Here is an 18,847-nt window from a genome sequence, read left to right as displayed (position 1 = left end):
GAGGAAAATACAAAATATAACTTGATTTTTTTCTCCACCAACTGCCCACCCCAAATGAGGACCTTGGGAGTTTTATTTCTAAAACATAACTCTGTATCAGAAATGCTCCTGGTTTCACGTCAATAAATACCCAGAGGGCCTATCTCTCACCATAAACCCATTCAGGTAAGGGTCAGAGATGTCTCTCCCCATTAAGCAGGGAGAAGTTTTCCCTGTCACAAATTAAAATCCTCCCCTGTGGCTGTAGATTTATCCGTAGACTTGCTCACAACGGTCTTCTTATTAATGGTGATTGGGAACAATAAATCATTTCCTCCCGCTACAAAGGCTGCTCAGATTGGTTCAAAATGGCTAACCTCCTGTTGAAGTGAACCTCCCCTGAGCCGATAATGCAAAGAGTGTAAGGGGAAGGTTTGGAATGGGAGAGAAGCCACGTTTCTAGGATTTAAAGGAAATATTCAGCAGCATGTGGCTTCATTACCTTATACATATTCTTAAACAATACTCAGAAGAAACATTGACCTGACGGGCTTTGAGTTTTTGTTCACCTTTACCCAAAGAGTTAAATATCGACGATTCAAGTGAGCTTTTATTATTGAGTGAAATAACACCAATTCACTACATTATTCGGGAAGTATGTGCGTGCTCAACACCATATCCTCTCCGTCATTCCTTCCCATCAGTGACGGAGGAAGCTTCCTTCTATTTCAAGAACACAAATTTAGGTCATATAATCAATAAATGCTAATACGACGCATATAATATGCATTGACTGGGCTTTGCAGTTCTGAAAACAATAAATCACCATGAGCTGAAGCAGTGATCATTTTAAATAAGATCCGGAAATATATTTATTTATTTTGGTTGTTGGCCAATCACCTCCATTGTCTTCTTGGTACTGGGCAACATACAAGGAAAATTTCTCTCCCAAGGTCCACCTCACAGATAAAGCACATTCTTGGAAAAAAAAAAAAAATTCCCTCAACTGAGCAGACAGTTTCCAAAAAGCACATGCAGTCTTTTAACTCAAGGTAACAGTCAGACCTCTTGGACATTTTTTCAACTCCTCTGAAGAAGCAACAAGAATCCATGTACCTCACTCAGTCGGCCTGACTTAAAGGAGTATGAGACGAGACTCATCCACATGGAGAGTTAAACAATGCAATTTTCCCAGTATACACCCGCTGGGGCAATCAATAACCTGTTCTCAAACCAGCAAATTGGTTTCAAGTATTTGGTTCACCGGTTCCATCCGACAAGCATGAATAAGAGGCCACCTCGCAAGTGAAAGAGAAGGGGGTTAGGAGCCCTGGAAAAATGTGTTCTCATCAGAATTCCTGTGCTTCCCTACTGCACGGATGGTATTTGCAAAACTCTCTGGAAAGAACACTGGGTTTAATTTCAGGCAATCCTCTTTGATGGGATTTTAACAAAAAAAAGCTTTTGCGGAGTACTCTATTTCATTTCATGAAAACAGCTCGCACCATGTAGCTGTTTAGATAACTCCATATTTTCTGGATTTTAGGTTTTTCTTAACATTGCAGCCAGACTATTCTTTCTAAAATAAAACTGATATTCTCTAGAAAGATTTACGTGAAGTAACTCGCCCTTCTGTGCAGCCGTGAGCTCTGGGGATATTGGTCAGAAAACCAGGTCCTTGCAGTAGCAGAATGTCTGTGTCCCTTACTCTCAGACCAGGAGGCTGTGTTTTCTTTTTATTCCCTACCCACTTTCCCATTCCCTGAGCACCATCGACCTTCCTCTTCAGCCATCAATATCCAGCGCCACTTCCACAAACGGACTTCACTCTCCGGCTCTCTGAGGGCTTCTGTAACCATCTTTCTGCCTTTGGAAACTCCTTTCCTTTTCTTCCTCTTAGGATAGAATGCTCATGCAGAAATTCCAGCCCAAAGTACGATCATTTCTTTTTTTTTTTTTTTTAAGATTTTATTTATTTATTTGACAGACAGAGATGACAAGCAGGCAGAGAGGCAGGCAGAGAGAGAGGGGGAAGCAGGCTCCCCGCTGAGTAGAGAGCCTGATGTGGAAGCTCGATCCCAGGACCCCGGGAACATGACCTAAGCTGAAGGCAGAGGCTGAACCCACTGAGCCACCCAGGTGCCACCTCCCCCCCTGCTTTTTTAAGTGGGCTCTACACCCAACATGGGGCTTGAACTCACAACCCTGAGATCAAGAGTCGCATGCTCTGCTGACTAAGCCACCAGGTGCCCTGCCAAAGGACGACTACTTCTGTGTTCTAGAGCAACGAAAGGTCTTTGTCCAGCAGGGTAGGTTGTGTCTTCTGATTAAGTCCACGCAGTTTCAAAGATACATATGCAAAGGGAAAGGAAAGGGGACCTCTCCTAGCTCGTCCTACCAAATGGCTAACGAGCAACTCACTTCCTTGAATGGTCCCCAAGGCTGCCCTCTATTCCTGTCCCGTGCTTACCACCAGAACAGCCAACTGGACAGCACATCTCAGAGTATGTCTGCTTCACTAGTAAGTGGAACCCTCTCCTTCATACTACCCATGTCCCCACAGGACACAAGACACTTAGATTTGGGGACTTAAAACTGTTTTAGAGACACTATGGGTTAAACAGGCCTCTGTGGGCTGCCCTAGGAGTCCTAGGATATTTTATCCACTGATAACCTCAGACTCGTACTTGTAAAGGGATTTTAGCATCATTAATAATATTATTCCTCATGAACCTGGTATCTAAGAAAAACTGCGAGCTACAAACAAATGAATTATAAAACCAATCTTTGAAAAGGAGTATTAAGAAAATTGGAGGCTGGGGCACCTGGGTGGCTCAGTGGGTTAAGACGCTGCCTTCGGCTCAGGTCATGATCTCAGGGTCCTGGGATCGAGTCCCGCATCGGGCTCTCTGCTCAGTGGGGAGCCTGCTTCCTCCTCTCTCTCTGCCTGCCTCTCTGCTTACTTGTGATCTCTCTCTGTCAAATAAATACATAAAATCTTTAAAATGCAAACTATTAAAAAAAAAAAAGAAAATGGAGGCTGCTTTTTTTTGGGGGGGGTAGATTGTTTGCTTTTTCTTTCATTCACCTTTTCACATAGTTATTCATTCATTAAATATTTGTTGATCATCCTCTTAGGGGCTGGGAGTAAAACAACAGTCTGAGGCAGACGTTTCCGGTCCCTGTGGAGCTTACAGCCCCGAAGAGTAGAAAGGCAACCAAATACGGAGAAAAAGGAAAGGAAAACTGTGTACCTAGGCCACGCGGTAGAAAGGATGGGCGTACAGTGCTCTGCTAGGATTAACTGGTCTAGTCAGAGAAGCCAAGGAGAGCCGGCTAAAGTGGCAGAAATGAAGGTTCCAGTAGAGGTAGAAGGTTCCAGTACCTTCCAGTAAAGGTTCCAGTGTGTGTGCGCACACCCGGTGTGTGCAAAGGCCCAGCAGCAGAGGAAGCTTGGAGGGGTGAGGGAATGAGAAGAAGGTCACCCAGAAGCATGGATGGGGAGAGGATGGGCGCAGATGACGCTGGACACGGGACGGCGGCTGGGCCGGACAGGATTTATGGGCCAGAGCAAAAGAAAGCCTCCGCAAGTCTTTCCTGGAAGAGGTGACACAGTGGGCACTTCTAGAAGACCACCCTGGCCCCAGTGCAGAGAAACGCGTGGCAAGAGTGGCTTCCCACAGTCCACTTAGAGAAGGTCACTGCAGGACACCTCATGAGAATGAATGAATGACCGCTCCGAGTGGACAGAGGCGCCACAGACAGGATTTGGCCGTGGGCTGGACAGGAGGGTGGAAGCTGAGGCGGCGCGGAGGGACGGCTGGATTTCTTACGCATCTTTTTTGAACGATTTGGTTTATCGTCGACTTGTGTCGACGATTTTACTCCCTCTGCGCTCCTGCTTCACCCCGAAGGGAAAATTCCCCACTACTTCAAAACCAACGATGCACAAAGGCCCCCAGCATGATTCTGCCAAGCCCCTCGGATTATTCTGAATACATACAATGCATGATCATTTTCATTTACAGGTTTTTGGGCGGGCGTCAGTTTACAACTCTTTTTTTTTTATTATTAAAAGATTTTATTTATTTATTTGACAGACAGAGATCACAAGTAGGCAGAGAGGCAGGCAGAGAGAGAGAGGGGAGAAAGCAGGCTCCCTGCTGAGCAGAGAGCCCGACGCGGGGCTCGATCCAAGGACCCTGAGATCATGACGTGAGCCGAAGGCAGCGGCTCAACCCACTGAGCCACCCAGGCGCCCGTCAGTTTACAATTCTTAAACTAAGTTTGGTTTCTCCTCCTTCTCCAGTTTTTCCACAAGGAAAATGAAATGAGAAACCTGAAATTTTGATAGAGTAACGGAAGACTTTCAGCCACGAATAATTGAAACCGACCCAAACCAACTTCAATACAAAAACGGGATTTACTAGAATAGCACAAGGGTGTCTCAAGGAACTGAATGGGAAACGCAACCAAGGTTATAGGCAGGCTAACTCCTTCCACAATTTCTCTCCATGTTCTGTCTGCTCTTCTCTGTAGGGTGGCTTCAGTCTTTGAGTTTGCAATTCTAGCTTTCTCCCAACTCCCGTCTGGACGACGGCTCTGCGGCAGCCCCTGTATTTATATACGTTGGGTGTAGCCACTGACACTGACCCTCAGTCCCACAGTGTGTCCATTCCAAATCTCAAGGATGGAAATTTAGCCCGCTATGGTCAGGTGAACCAGGGCTGGGGGTGCGTGGGTGGGTGCAGGAATTCCGGAAAGAAACAGCCAGTGCTACTTCTGGGTTCCCAGAGAAGGGAGAATTGTTAGGGACTTGGCAGACACCCCACGTAGAGGAGGGAAACAATAGCTCTTTTGCTTCAATAAACATGTATTAAGCTCCAACTAGGTCCCATGGTCCGTCTAGGCCCACGGATACAAAAACAAGTGCACTGAATTCCACCTTTCAGCAGCGTAACGCCCAGCACTGCCTGTGAACACCTTAGCCTCTACTGATCTGCAGTCAACGACCTATTGCACATCCCTAAAAACCCAAGATATACTACATAGAGCTCACACAGATGGTACTCACACCGTGGAGTCAACATTTGGCGCTCATCTTGCACCATAATAACACATTTGCAGACAAGGAAGCAGAGATTCGGAATTTTGTTTCCACTTGCTGACACATGCCAACAAACGAGCAGGAAAAAACCATAAAACTTGTAATGCAGATAACAGTGGCAGCTCTATTTTCCATCGTTCATCCATCTTCAGAGTACACGGTATCTATCTCTACGTTCTTCAGTAGAAAAATGCTCACTGAAGATCGACAGCACGTCCACCGCGTTACCAGAGAGGCCCAGGCAGCAGGAGCAGGCAGCACAGCTGACTTGGAGACGGAGACCTGCAAGCTGGGCACACGTACACCAGCTGTGTGATCTGGGGAGGGCTGTGCACCCGTAAAGTGAGGTTCACACCTACCTCCCAGTGTCCGTGTCCAGGAGCGGGAACGAAAAGGAAGAAGATGTTAGGGAGACCTGTAGGCTGTAAGCTTCCTGCGTTCCCCAACGTGAGCATGGCCTACCCTTGCAGACTTAGCTGTGCATCATCTTTCCTTTCCGAACAAATCAGAAAGAAGCAGCTACCTAGCTATTGTATTGTATTAACTGTCGCCTACAAAAAGAAAAGGGAATGTGATTTCATTCAGCTTCCTTATCCAGCACAATTTTCCTTCCGTCCTATTGCCTCACGAACTCTCTTCTTATGTTTCCTTTTTATGGCGAGCTTAAACTCAGATTAGAGGCCGTTCTAGAAAGCTTCCATCTCTTCAATTTCTCTTATCTTCGTCCTCTGCCAGATTTTATTTTTGCATTTTCAGATTTTACTAAATCTCCATTCATTTGTATGAGCATCGCTGTCCATTTAAAATGCTGGAGGCATGTTCGCTTTATCTAGACTACAGGCATTTTAAATCAACGGTATTGTTTTTGAGTTTCCTCTTGCTGTCTCAGTATGATGCCAAATGTGCAACGATGTACAGGTGATATTAAGCTACTTTCATTTTAATAAGTAATCAAAGCATCATAAAAAATACTTCTTATTTTCAGAATTCCTTCCTTTATTATTTGAAATCTGCATTCCCAATGGTGGGGATATTGCCCCAGACAGATGAAATTGGTTCTCAGGGGACAAAAAAATTCTTGGATATCACAGTGGGTGTGGCCTGCAACCCCTCAATCCTATTGGACTTCATGGCTACACAGCATACCTGTAGTATTAAAATATCATGGTGGGAGGAGGTAATTAGGTTTAAAAAAAAGTGTCTAAAAAGACACTTTAGTAAGAAAATAATGAAAACGAGTTTTTTTAAATTGAGGAATATGATTTAGAACTAACCTATACTTGCATAGTATAGAGTTTACAGAAGAGTTAAATACAGACTTCCATTTGATCTCCACAAACACCAGGTGAATTGAACGGTATTAACTTTTTTTCCAGACATACTAATTGATCATCAGAAACTACTTCCTAACTGTGTGACTTCGGTGTCATCAGACTGTATGCCAAGTGGGGGGTTCCCTTTCTCCCTCTTCCTCCTCTGTTCCTTCCCACACTTGCATGTACACTCTCGTGTGTGTGTGTGTGTGTGTGTGTGTGTGTGTGTGTGTGTGTATATATATATATATATATATATATATAATCTTTAAAAGATTATATAAAAAGATTTTATATATATATGAAATCTTAAAAAAAGAGATCAGTTGAGTGTATAAAGGTAAGGGTTTAAGGGGTAGAAAAAAATTTATGTTACATGCGGTCCCTAAATTCAAACTGCTTACAGACTAATAAAAAAGGAATAGCATGTCCGCAGATAATAGGAGACAAGACCAGTGGTACTCAAAAGTCATTCTTTAAGACCGACTAACAATCTTTTCCAAATTTTCAAGGATAATCAAATTCAGAGACAGAATTTAAAGTTCTTTGCCTTTATATTTTCCCCTGAATCTTAAATAACTGCTTCTGCTTGTTCTCAGTTAGACTATAAAAAGATAACATAGGAACAAATGAATGGACAGCCAATAAATATTTGAGGCGAAATTCAGGTACTGAGTAGCTGAAAGTACTTACACTTGGTGAGACAGGTAGTCACACTCGTGTTTTTTTCATGACTTCCAAATACTCTGACCGCTAAATGATGCTGAACTAGATTGAATTCCAGAGTGGGTCCTGCCTCTGATTTTTCTTTAAAAACCATCAACTGCCATGTTGCAGAAGCCCCTTACGGTACCAGTGGGTTTCAGAATGAATGAATGAGTACGATGAACCAAGTGTTAAGTATCTGAAGAAGAATAAGGAAGACAAGTGACATGAGAGTTGAGAGAGAGAGAGATGCCAGGCTGAGCTAGAGAGGCCGACGAGCTGGTGGCTCACCAAACAATTGCTCCTTTTTTTCCCTGGGCACACAAGTTAGACATTTCCCAGCATGCCTCACATTTAAGGGTGGAAATATGATTGATTCACTTCCAAGACAATGTGGGAGGAGGACAGAAAACCACTCCTGGACTGGGCCACAAACCCTGCAGCAGAGGGGAGCAGATTCTGAAGCCCTGGACGTGGGCAGAGCTATGAGAGAGAAGAAGCCGGAGTCCTTGAAACACTGGCTGAGGCACAACTGTCCAACTAGGAACACTGCATTGCACTGTTAATGAGCAAGAAAAAGTATACTATGTTAAGTTTCTGGCACTGGGGCGCTGTTACATTTGTTAGCTACCCTGACTAACACATTTGAGTCAACCTGAAACCACCCAAGTGCTCAGAACCAACCACAACACAATTTTCCAGAATAAAACCTTTTTCAGAGAAGCTGCTTCACAAAATCCCTGATACTGCCATTAATGTTTTGCCTCTAGAGACAACAGTACTACTTTATTAGGACAAAGGTGGGTATATGAATAATACTCCTAAGATCACATCTGAACTAAGATACGTGATACGTAAGATACGTAAGATACGTAAGATAGGTGAAACAAAAACCTTCCCATGAACCAAATGGGCTTACAAAGGTCTCCATTTCTACATGCCTTTTACTACTACAAGGGTCACGCTTGTTTTCACCCTAGGCAGGAGATAAACATTAGCATGGGAAAATATGGCAAGGACAAAAATTCACCTGTGAAAAAATATGGATGGTGGAAGCCCCGCAGACCTGCAGACCTGAGGTCTTCGCCTTGGATCCCACCATGTCCCATCTCTTGCCATCCCATGTCCAGTTAATGTTTACTGAGCACCCAGTGTGTGTGTGTGAGAGCCTGTGCTTGCCGCTGGAGATAGAAAAGTGGAGGGGGCAGCCACTGTATTTAGCAAACAGCCTGTTCAAGAGACAAGTGCACACATCTATAGCGTAAAATAGATATTTCTAGTCGATCCAAACAGGACATAGTGGGGACCCTGAAGAGTAATTGCTCGCCTCTCCCTGGGATGATTTCCACCTTACATCCCCCAGAGCTACCCGTGAAGGGACGTCTTCTTGACTTTGCTCCAGTTACATAAATGAACAGCTTTTACTGAAACTAGCCGATTATCCAGATGTGAAAATAGAATAAAAATGTGGAGATCCCCTTATCAAGAATGTGAGAACATACCACCCATTTACATACATTCGCAGTCAACATCTGCTAATGCTATGTAATATTAGAAAAATCAAGAAGTCATGCAATATTAAATTTGAAAGAATATAAATTTACCTCCCCTACCCCACTGCTCCCCCATGGTCAATTAAGGTCTTGGGGGAAATCCTTTGAAACTATGCAAATCCCTTTCTTCCTCTAGCTTTGCCTACGCTGGTGGTCCATTTGCAACAGTGATCCCTGTGGGGGTTCCCTGTGGGGGTGGGGATTCTCTCTGTCCTTCATTCTTTGCACACTTATTGGAGTTCTACTGCAAACGAGAGCTGTCACTTCTCCTCCACACACGGTCCACCCTCGTTATTCACAGATTATGAATCTGAGAATACACCTTCAGGCTACAATTTATACTCACGGCACTTTCTTGGTCCCTTGTGGACAGAGGCAGAGCCGGGACAAACCTGAAAGGCGTGCTCCCCTGCTGAGGTCCAGCAAGGCGACACTCTGCCTCCTCCGGTCAGCTCTCCTGCCGTAAACAGGTGTCCTTCGCTTTATCGATTTCGTGCCCCACTTTTCACATTTTTGTGCTTTTGGTTGGTGATTTCCCTGTTTAAAATGTCCCTCCAGCATAGTGCTGACATGCTGTCCAATGTCCTAAAAGGTACGATGTGCCTTACGGAGAAAACGTGTGTGTCAATTCCGGCAGGAGTGATGGCGCTGCTGGCTGTGAGCTCAGTGTTAATGAATCAACAAACTAAAGAGAGTCTTTAAACAGAAATTAAAATAAAAGCAGGTTATGTGTGGATCAACTGATAAAAAGGTTTGGACCCAAGGCTTGCAGGAACCCAAACCTATATTTCCCATAAGAGCGATGGCTCGGTAATTCAAGTTCAGAGGCTGCTTTTATGGAATGTAACTAGTGAGAATAATGAGACTTGACTGTGTCTGTTTGATTATTCGTGTCATTCTTAACTCATGGATATTATTTTCCGGGTTATAATCTACTGTCAACCTAATCTATTTGGTGCTCAAATTGTTCCTCCTTGGTTACTGGTACAGTAACTTTATAGTGGAAAAGTGCAGTGGCCATCCTGACCAGCTGGCCAGTACCACCATCACCAACAACAATACACACTGACATCACACGTGCTTCGACCTGATGCACTGAGAAGGATGAGGAGCCATTTCTGTGCTGTTCTTGATGGGGTGCGTGACTTCCGTCCGGTCATAAGATTCCAGACAGGCTTGAAAGGAGCAGCGTGGAGTAAACGACATTAATCTGTATTCTTTGCAGCCGTCAAGCTTACCAAAGTCAAGGAAAGACTGAGGAACTGTTGCAGAGTACCGGAGATCAGAGAGAAAGGGCAGCTAAATGCGATACGGATTCCAGCTCCTGCCCCAGCGAAGGGACGGGAGTTGGAAATTTCCAAGTGAAGTTCAAGTGGCGTCTTTAGTTCATGGCGCTATACCAGTGTTAATTTCCTGGTTATGATAACTATGTTACAGTATACAAAATGTTAATAATAAGGCATACCAGGACAGGGACATACAGAAATTCTCTGTACTATTCTTGCAATTTTTCTGTAAGTCTAAAAGCAATTCAAAATTGTGACCACCGAATGGTCCGGCATACCCCTGGATGTGGAAGTTGTAGGAAAGGAGAGGCGACTCCACTGTAAATACTGTGGATGTTGGGCAGTGTTCATTCTTCCAGGGTTTTCTGAATCCAAAACCTTTGGGGAACAGTGAATAAATAAACATCTTCTACTTTAAGTTATTATAGAAGCTTTGGCTATGCCCAGGCAGGGGACTTCCCTTTCAGCTGTTGACTTTGGACAAACCATAAACTCAGTTTTCTCATCTGTAAAAGGAAGAGGCTGAAATGAATCATCTTACTTTCTAGCTCATATATGTTACAGCACAACATCTACTGTTCTAAATTAACCTTGTTATTAGCACCTGAAATCAGGTAGTGCAAAAATACCCTTTAGGATGCTTATTTATTCTGCTTTCTTAATAACTGACAGTAGTGCTGACATTTCATAAGAAATCCAGGAATCAAATGACAGTAGTTTTTAGGAATTCTGCAGCACTGCCCCCTGAAGCTCATTTAGAAAATAGATACTTGATGGGCTCACAAACAATATAAATACATCTAAAGAATCAGGACTGTGCAGCCCTTTAAAATGTGTAAGTCTCTCACCATTATGAGGAAAAGCAGATTTATAAAATTTGCACATGTATAATGACTTCAGATAACATTTTCCACACAAACATTTTTAGATGGAGATGAGGTGGAACTCCTAATTATACTCTGGTACAGTATTATTTCAGAGGACATAAATCACTGATAGAAGAAAAATGCACCTTCTATACTGATAAAATACCACAGAACAGCCGAATTTCATATGCATTGAATCCACCCTCTACAATGAAGGAAATCATAATTCTGTCAGATGTTGCTAAGTCGGCTGGGAACTTCAACTTCTGCCCGTTTCATGGTTAATACCATTGGGGAAATACCAGGAGAGCGAAATGAGAGAGAAAGCCATGAGTCTGGTATCCATGGTGCTGGTCGCTCTGCCAGAGGGACCGAAGGCGTGAGTGGACAGGTTGAACGTGAATCCTCTGTGGGTTCAGGAAATAAGCTCCTTTCTTCCTTTCCTCACCTGATAAATTCATCAGTTAGTTCAGAACAGTGAGAAATGAGGAAAATGACAAGAAGGGAGTTCAGTTCACTGCACTTTATACAGGTAATAGTCCTCACCCCATTGTATAGAAGGCAAAATGGTACTTGGTTAAGAAATTAAAATGTATGTATTTTGAACCATCATTAATACACATTTAATTACTTTTTGAAAGAAAACTCACCAGGTTTTTACAAGTCGATCTTATATATGTTACAGCACAACATCTACTGTTGTAAATTAACCTTGTTAATTTTTTTTTAAGAGAAAGAGAGCACAGGTGAGCAGGGGAGGGTAGAGTAGAGGGGTAGAAGGAGGGAGAGAGACGAGCTTAAGCAGGCTCCACACTCAGTACAGAGCCTGAGGTGGGGCTTGATCTCACCACCCCGAGATCATGACCTAAGTCAAAATCAAGAGCTGGATGCTTTGGGGTGCCTGGGTGGTTCAGTGGGTTAAAGCCTCTGCCTTCGGCTCAGTCATGATCCCAAGGTCCTGGGTTCGAGCCCTGCATTGGGCTCTCTGCTCAGGGGGGAGCCTGCTTCCTCCCACCCCCTGCGTGCCTCTCTGCCTAACTGTGATCTCTGTCAAATAAATAAATAAAATCTTAAAAAAAAAAAAAGAGTTGGATGCTTAACCGACTGACCCAAGCACCTCAATCAATTCAATGTAAATAATGAGCTCTAATATCAACAAAGCAGAACGGTAACCAGAATAGCATCACTATCATGCTATTAATTAGCACTAATATCACAGCATTAATATCACGCCATTAATATCCTGGGCTGCCATCAGCTTGTTTTCTTCCTCATTTACCTGGTCAAGCAATTTCATTCTCTGGGCCCTAGTTCCGCATCTTTAACATGAAAACAATGAAAATCATGCTGCATAGAGCTGTTGAGAAGATTAAATGAAATAAAATACACAAAATGTTTAGCGCAGTATCTAGCACGTAGTAAGGACTCCATAAACACAGACTACGATGAAGACATCAAAGAAACACCACAGAGTAGGAAGTGTTGGCCCTGCGTGGTAGGACTGAAGGTGATTATCTTTTCCTTTATCAGTATTCTTTGTTTTGGCTAGATTTCCTAAAATGGACACATATTCTATAATCAAGAAACAGGTTGTTTTAAAAAACAAAGTAAGAACTGTAAATTCGCATCTATATTCCTTTACGTCCTTCTTTCTTTTCCATAACTGGTTATCTAGTGATTTCTGACCTGGGAAGAAAGGAGGGGTACGGACAGCTCAGATTCACTTGACCCAAGTTACGCTGGGCTCGCAAGGAGTCTTCGAGAACGGAAATGAAAAATGATCCGAGCACAGGGGAAGTTGGGGAGCATAGGAGGGAGACGTCCAGGCAGTGGCAGAACTTGGAGAGAGAGAAGCAGGAGAGAAAGAACGGAGAGAAGAGGCATGGCTGAAGCTCTCATGGACCAGGGAGGTTGCCAACAAAGCATGACGAGAAAGGACCGGATATTGAGTGTGGAGTGTGACGTCAGGAACTTGCCATGGCAATTTTTTACATCGACTCAATATCTGAAAAAGAACCTATAATTAGAGTTTACTGTGGTGAATGGCTCTTGCCACGCCACTCGGTCACCGTTCTCAATGGTTTTTTCCCAGCCCTGCCCACAAGTTCATCATTATCTCTACCTCATTCAAAAAAGTTGTGAAGAGACTTCTGACAGCAATAAGGATCCACACAACCAACGGATTCGATAAGAGACTTTCTGTTCCCACTTTCTACTCTTAATTAAAGAGCTACTATTCTTGGTGTTACCTATACAACTGCAAAACTCACACTCCATGGAAAGAATGGCCAAAACCTCACGTAAGCCCCCAGGGGACACTACATAGCAACCTCCACAATGCTCTTAGACGGTGAATGTTTTAAACAAAATATGATGCTACCTCCCTACCTACTGCTCATCACTGGGGTGTATGCTCTGGGGTTGGGAGGGGGGGAACTAAGGTATTTATTCCTATGCAACCACACATCATACCGCCACACAGTCTTCTTGAAGAGTCAGTTACCACCGTGGTGAAAGGTACATCCTGTGGCCATGCGAGAAAGTCAGATCGGCAGAATTGCCGGGGATGGGCTCCATGGCTTGGTTTCATTTACTCCAGGAACCAGATGGCTGTGCATCCAGTCCGGGGAGAGTCGGGGGAGACAGATGTGAGGGATGAGCTATGTGGAGGGTCGCAAACAGAACCACAAACGCAATTTAGTTCCACTGACTTCTATTTTTATGAATGGCTACAGACTATTTACCGGTAAATTATGAAGTGAATCATTAAGAGTTATTCAATGTGTTATTAGTAAACTACACTTAGTGTATCGCCAGAGTTTACTAAGGATTTATTCTATATCCTTCTACCGTGGCGTCGTGCCCAGCAACGCTTGCCAATGTTCAAAAGCTCCCACTGGGCAGGCCCCACATAGAAACCGGATTCCTGTAAATTTTTAGAAAGGATCTTTAGGGAGGAGCCTCCCCACTATCGATCTGAGGTGGTCAGGTTTTTAATTACTGTTAATTTTCCTTTTTTAATGATTAATTGCTCTTAGTTTAGCATCTTCATTATGAATTGAGTTGGTTGTGGACTGCTCAGTAAACAACTAGAGTATGAGACTTTACTTTAGTCCAGACCCAGTGCTAAGACATTTATAGGCTCACTTATTGCCTTTAATACCCCTCTGAGGCAGGAATATTCTTGTCCTCACTTTACAATGAGGAACCTCAGGAACTTACACAGAGGGGCTAGAAAATTTGCCTGAGGTCAACGATCTTTACTTTAGATTGAGGGTCAGCTAACCTTTTCCCAGAAAGGGCCAGATGGTAAATATTTTAGGCTTCATCAGCCATTTTCTACTCCACAGTGCTACTGGAGCCTGAAAGCAGCCATGGATGCTAAGTCAACAAAGAGGCATGGCTGTGTCCCAATAAAACTTTATTTACAAAAATGGGCATCACACACAATTTGGTTTATGGGCCATAGTTAAACGGACTCTCGCTTTAGAACCCTCGCTGTTAACCTCTGGGTCATTAACATTTACCCTCTTAACTTCTAGTGGAACACGTATGCGGATTCGGAGACCAAAACATTCTAACAGCTCTATGGGACATGAAGGCATCGCAATTCAGGTACTTATCACCTGTGTCCTTACCGATAAAGATGTAAAATATATGTCTGTACAGCAGTATACTCATTATTTTTGTTTTTTTTAATTTGCAACATAGGATCAAAGTGAGAATAAATTGATTATTTAAACTCATATTGCAATATTCTACGATGTAAAATCTATACATAAGCTTGTCAATTGATTTTAAAGTACGTATACAGTCCACATATTTGGGGTCCCATTGCTTTATATAATCTAGTTGGACTACATGAAGTAGGGCGGCCAAGGGATCTTTGGTGTTACCTAGGATGGCTATAGTCCAAAAACATTTTTTTTTTTTTAAGATTTTATCCATTAGACAGAGATCACAAGTAGGGAGAGAGAGGCAGGAAGAGAGAGAGGAAGAGAGCAGAGAGCCCGATGTGGGACTCGATCCCAGGACCCTGAGATCATGACCCGAGCCAAAGGCAGAGGCTTAACCCACTGAGCCACCCAGGTGCCCCCAAAAAACTTTTGAGAGGGTCCCACTCTATAGAACCAAGGGAAGCTTCTGAGGCCCCATTATGTCTGGAAAGAGATCTCAAATGGCAGCAGTTAAGGAATGAAGACATTTTATCGTTTTCAGCAACAGTCTCACACAGTGGTTCCTGTTATAAACTGAACTGTGTTTCTCCCAAATTCATATGTTGAAGCCTAAGCTCCCCATGTAGACTGCATTTGGAGATAGAACCTGTATGCACTACATCAAAAACTAATGATGTACTTTATGGAGACTAACATAACATTGAAAAAAAAAAAAAGAAACTTTATGTATTAAATAAGGTTACATGAGGTCGTAATGGTGGGGTCCTGATCTGATTGGCCTGATGTGCTTATAAGAAGAGGAAGGGTCACCAGAGCTTTTCTCGCTCTCTTTCTCGGTGCACACACAGAAGAGTCCATGTGAGGACACAGCAAGAAGATAGCCATCGGCAACCACAAAGAAGGAACTTATCAGAAACCACCCCTACTGGCCAGGACTTCCAGCCTCCAGAACTGTGAGAAAATAAATGTGTGTGGTTTAAGCCAGTCTGGGGTTCTTTGTTATAGCAGCCTGAGCTGACTCATATAGTTCCCAACGGTAACTATTTTACGAACTTCAGCAAGACATCAGCTGTATATTCACTATCTCTTGATTGAGATTATAAATACATATATACCCACAAATAAATGGATATGATGACTTCAGAGATATCCCTATGTTACTATTCATAACAGTATGTAAATATCTCTGGGGGAAATATGTTTTGTCTTTAACATGTCAAACACTTTACAACAGTAACTCCCTGTTGACCACCCTGCCATCCTTGGTCTTCCAGAAGAAAATCATCTATTTATAGTCCCTTTTAAGTCTGGCTAAATTTGCACTACCCTGGGTTTGGTCCCTTTCCCCCAGCTGCCCCATGACTGAGGGTGTGGCACACATGGAATAAAATATACCAGATACAGTTTAAGAAAATGATCTAATTGCAAGAATCCAAGAGCCAGCACAGATCTAAGGCCAGGGAAGGGTCATGGCAGCAGTGGGACTGAACGCTGACCTTCTGCCCTGTAACTAATCATACATCAGTCTTATTTGCCTTAGACTGAAAGCTTAGTGGGAAGAACCAACATCTTCAACTTAAAGTTCTTTTTTATCCCAGGGCACCTGGGTGGCTCAGTCATTATGCATCTGTCTTCAGCTCAGGTCATGATCCCAGGGTCCTGGATCGAGTCCGACATCAGGCATCTGCTCAGTGGGAAGCCTGCTTCCCCCTCTCCTACTCCCCCTGCTTGTGTTCCCTCTCTTGTTGTGTCTCTCTGTCAAATAAATAAATAAAATCTTTAAAAATTAATAGATAAGTATTAAAAAGATAAAATTCTTTCTATATCTCTTCTGAAATTTATCATTGTAAGGACATAACTGATATTGTTGAAAAAGGGGTCTAGATGGGGGGTTTCAACCCTGGCTCATCATCTAAGACTATGGGCACCTAACCCCACTCAGAGCTTCTCTGAGGGATAGACTCTGAGAAATCATGATGTCACTGCACTCCCCGCACCCCGCTACCAGCGATCTGGTTCAGCTATCTTGACCCCATTTCTCAGATTTGCATTTGACCATTGTACCCGATGACTATAACCAATGGCCTCCATTAATGGCCACCCAAATCCTTGCCCTTTGCTTATGACTCTGTAGCACCCTGCCACTCTGAGATCACCCAAGTGTCACTCTTTGACCAACAGAATTTTAGCAAATTTGATGTAAGCAAAGGCTTGGAAAAGTGTTTCCCCTTCTTCCCTCAGTCTCTGCCACTGCAAGGAGGACATCCCAGGCTGGTCTGCTGGCATGATAAGAGAGGCACATGGAAGGAAGCCAAGCCATTCCAGACAACGCTGGTCTAGACCATCTAGGTCACCCAGTGATCTGCAGACTTTGGAGAAATAACAAATGGTTATTATTTTAAGCCCCCTAAGGACCAGGCTGGTATGTTCTACAACATGGCCAACTGATACAACTGTGGTGCACAGTGACCAGGGGGACAGAGCATCTAAACAGAAGGCTAATACTGATAGTGTCAGAGACCCTGGCAGAACTTTTCAATTTACATTCTACAGGATGGCAGTGAAAAGAAAAGGGGATTTTCCAAGGTCAGATGTCTGGGAAATGCTAGGTAAAAGTTCAGGTTAGCTGTTTCTTTGCTGCAGAAGCCTTTAATATGAGGCATGGAAAATCTTGTAAGCAGCGTTTCCAAACTTATTTGAGCATGGAAACATCTCTGTCCCTCGCCCCCATGCTGAGCATCACACAAAATGACTATCCCGTGAAACATATTTTAGACATTTAAGGCAACTTTGTCTTCATCTTGCTTCCATGATGTTCCAGAGGGGAGAACAGCACTTAAAGCAAAAGAGTTACACAGACAGACTTCACAGAGACTCCATGAAGTCAAGCAAAGACTTGTCAACTTTAAGGGTCATTCGAAGACGGACTTGCCTGCCTTGGAAAGCAATAGCTCTAAACCCTAAGTCTGAAAGCATCCAAAGAGAGAGAAACATGAGGTTTTGAGACTTTTTTGTGTGTGACAGCTAGTTACTTTTATTGATATTCTTATTCAATAACATGATGAAAAACTGAGATTACCTCTTTCTGTGTAAAGTAGTATAATGGTAAATTTTATGTGTCGACTTGGCTGGTTATGGTGCCCAGTTGTTTGGTCAAACACTAGCCTAAACATTGCTATGAAGGAATTTTGCAGATGTGATTGATATTTACAATCAGCAGACGTTAAGTAAAGCAGATGTGTCTCCACCCTGTGGTCTCAGCCAATCAGAGTCCTTGTCTCTCTCTGTCTCCCTCTCTCCTTACACACTCAGACACACATGTGCACACACACACACTCTTGGTCTATTTCTCCGTAAATACAAGTAGATATCAAACATCCTTTGCAATTGATCACTATCCTAGATTAAAAATATCCCCTAAAAGACCTACTCTTGCTGCATCCTAATACTTGTCCTGGGTAGATCAAAATGCTACATTTCCCATTTGTTCCTCTGAGGACTCTTCTGGGCAGTCAGCTGAGAGGAGAGCTTAGCTGCATTATGCAGTGATAGTCTGGAGGTGACATTTCTAAAATTCTTTTTAAGAGGGGCCGGTTTTATGAGTCACCTTGGGTGGCATAGTAATTTTGTTGCTGTGTAATGTCTGTGAGGAACTCACAGTCCCTTCTGAGCCATAGTGACCCAACTTGGCAGGGTCCCAGCCCCTATTTATGGCCTGAAATATGGGGGAAGAGGTCACAGGAGGTGGTTCTCTCTTGTGGAATTGAGTCAGACAGATGATAACACTCCAGGGTCAGGGTTAACGCGAAGCTTGATTTACTGCATCATCTTCTCTGAATGATTTCCTGGGAGCGTCAATGAACGACTACAAAGCCCGTGTTGATATCCAATACTTAATCATTTAGGGAAAAAACTAAACAAAATAAAACCCCAAAACCAAGTAAACAAAAGCAAGAAGAGACTGGAGAAGGCTGGTAAGAAAGATGACTTTACAATAGGAGAAATAAGTAAGGAAGAGACCATGTACAGTCCAGTGGCTGTGGGAATTCAGAGCTGGAACTAGCAACTTCCTAGGTCAGATGCCCTGTTCATGTCTTGTCTGAAGACTTCTCGCACTGTAGCAATGGCCATCCAGAACGAGTTCCTTGAGGACAGATTCTTGTACCCAACATTCTTGCATTTCCTGTACCTGGGTCAATGCCTGGTACAAAGCAGGAACTTAGAGAATGTTCACTGAGTGAAAGCACTAGTAGAGACACACAAAGCACTTAGCATCCTCATAGCTCGAGTACCCAGTCAGCATTCTTTCTACTCTGACCATTGAACTTTAGCAAGCCCGGGACCCAGCGCCCGAGAGTATT

The 18,847-nt window shown here is 43.4% G+C and overlaps 1 protein-coding gene across 2 annotated transcripts in view; it reads right to left on the bottom strand.

Annotated features, from left to right (window-relative positions):
• The window catches only part of LOC309845913 (uncharacterized protein), a 120,793-nt gene that overhangs the window by 60,253 nt on the left and 41,693 nt on the right, over window positions 1–18,847 (bottom strand). The gene's annotated exons all lie outside the window — the stretch shown is intronic.

Source organism: Mustela nivalis (genome assembly GCF_964662115.1).
Source record: "Mustela nivalis genome assembly, chromosome: 13".
NCBI classification, from domain to species: domain Eukaryota; kingdom Metazoa; phylum Chordata; class Mammalia; order Carnivora; family Mustelidae; genus Mustela; species Mustela nivalis.
The sequence above is the reverse complement of the archived record's forward strand: the minus strand, read 5'-3'. Positions and strand labels throughout refer to the sequence as shown.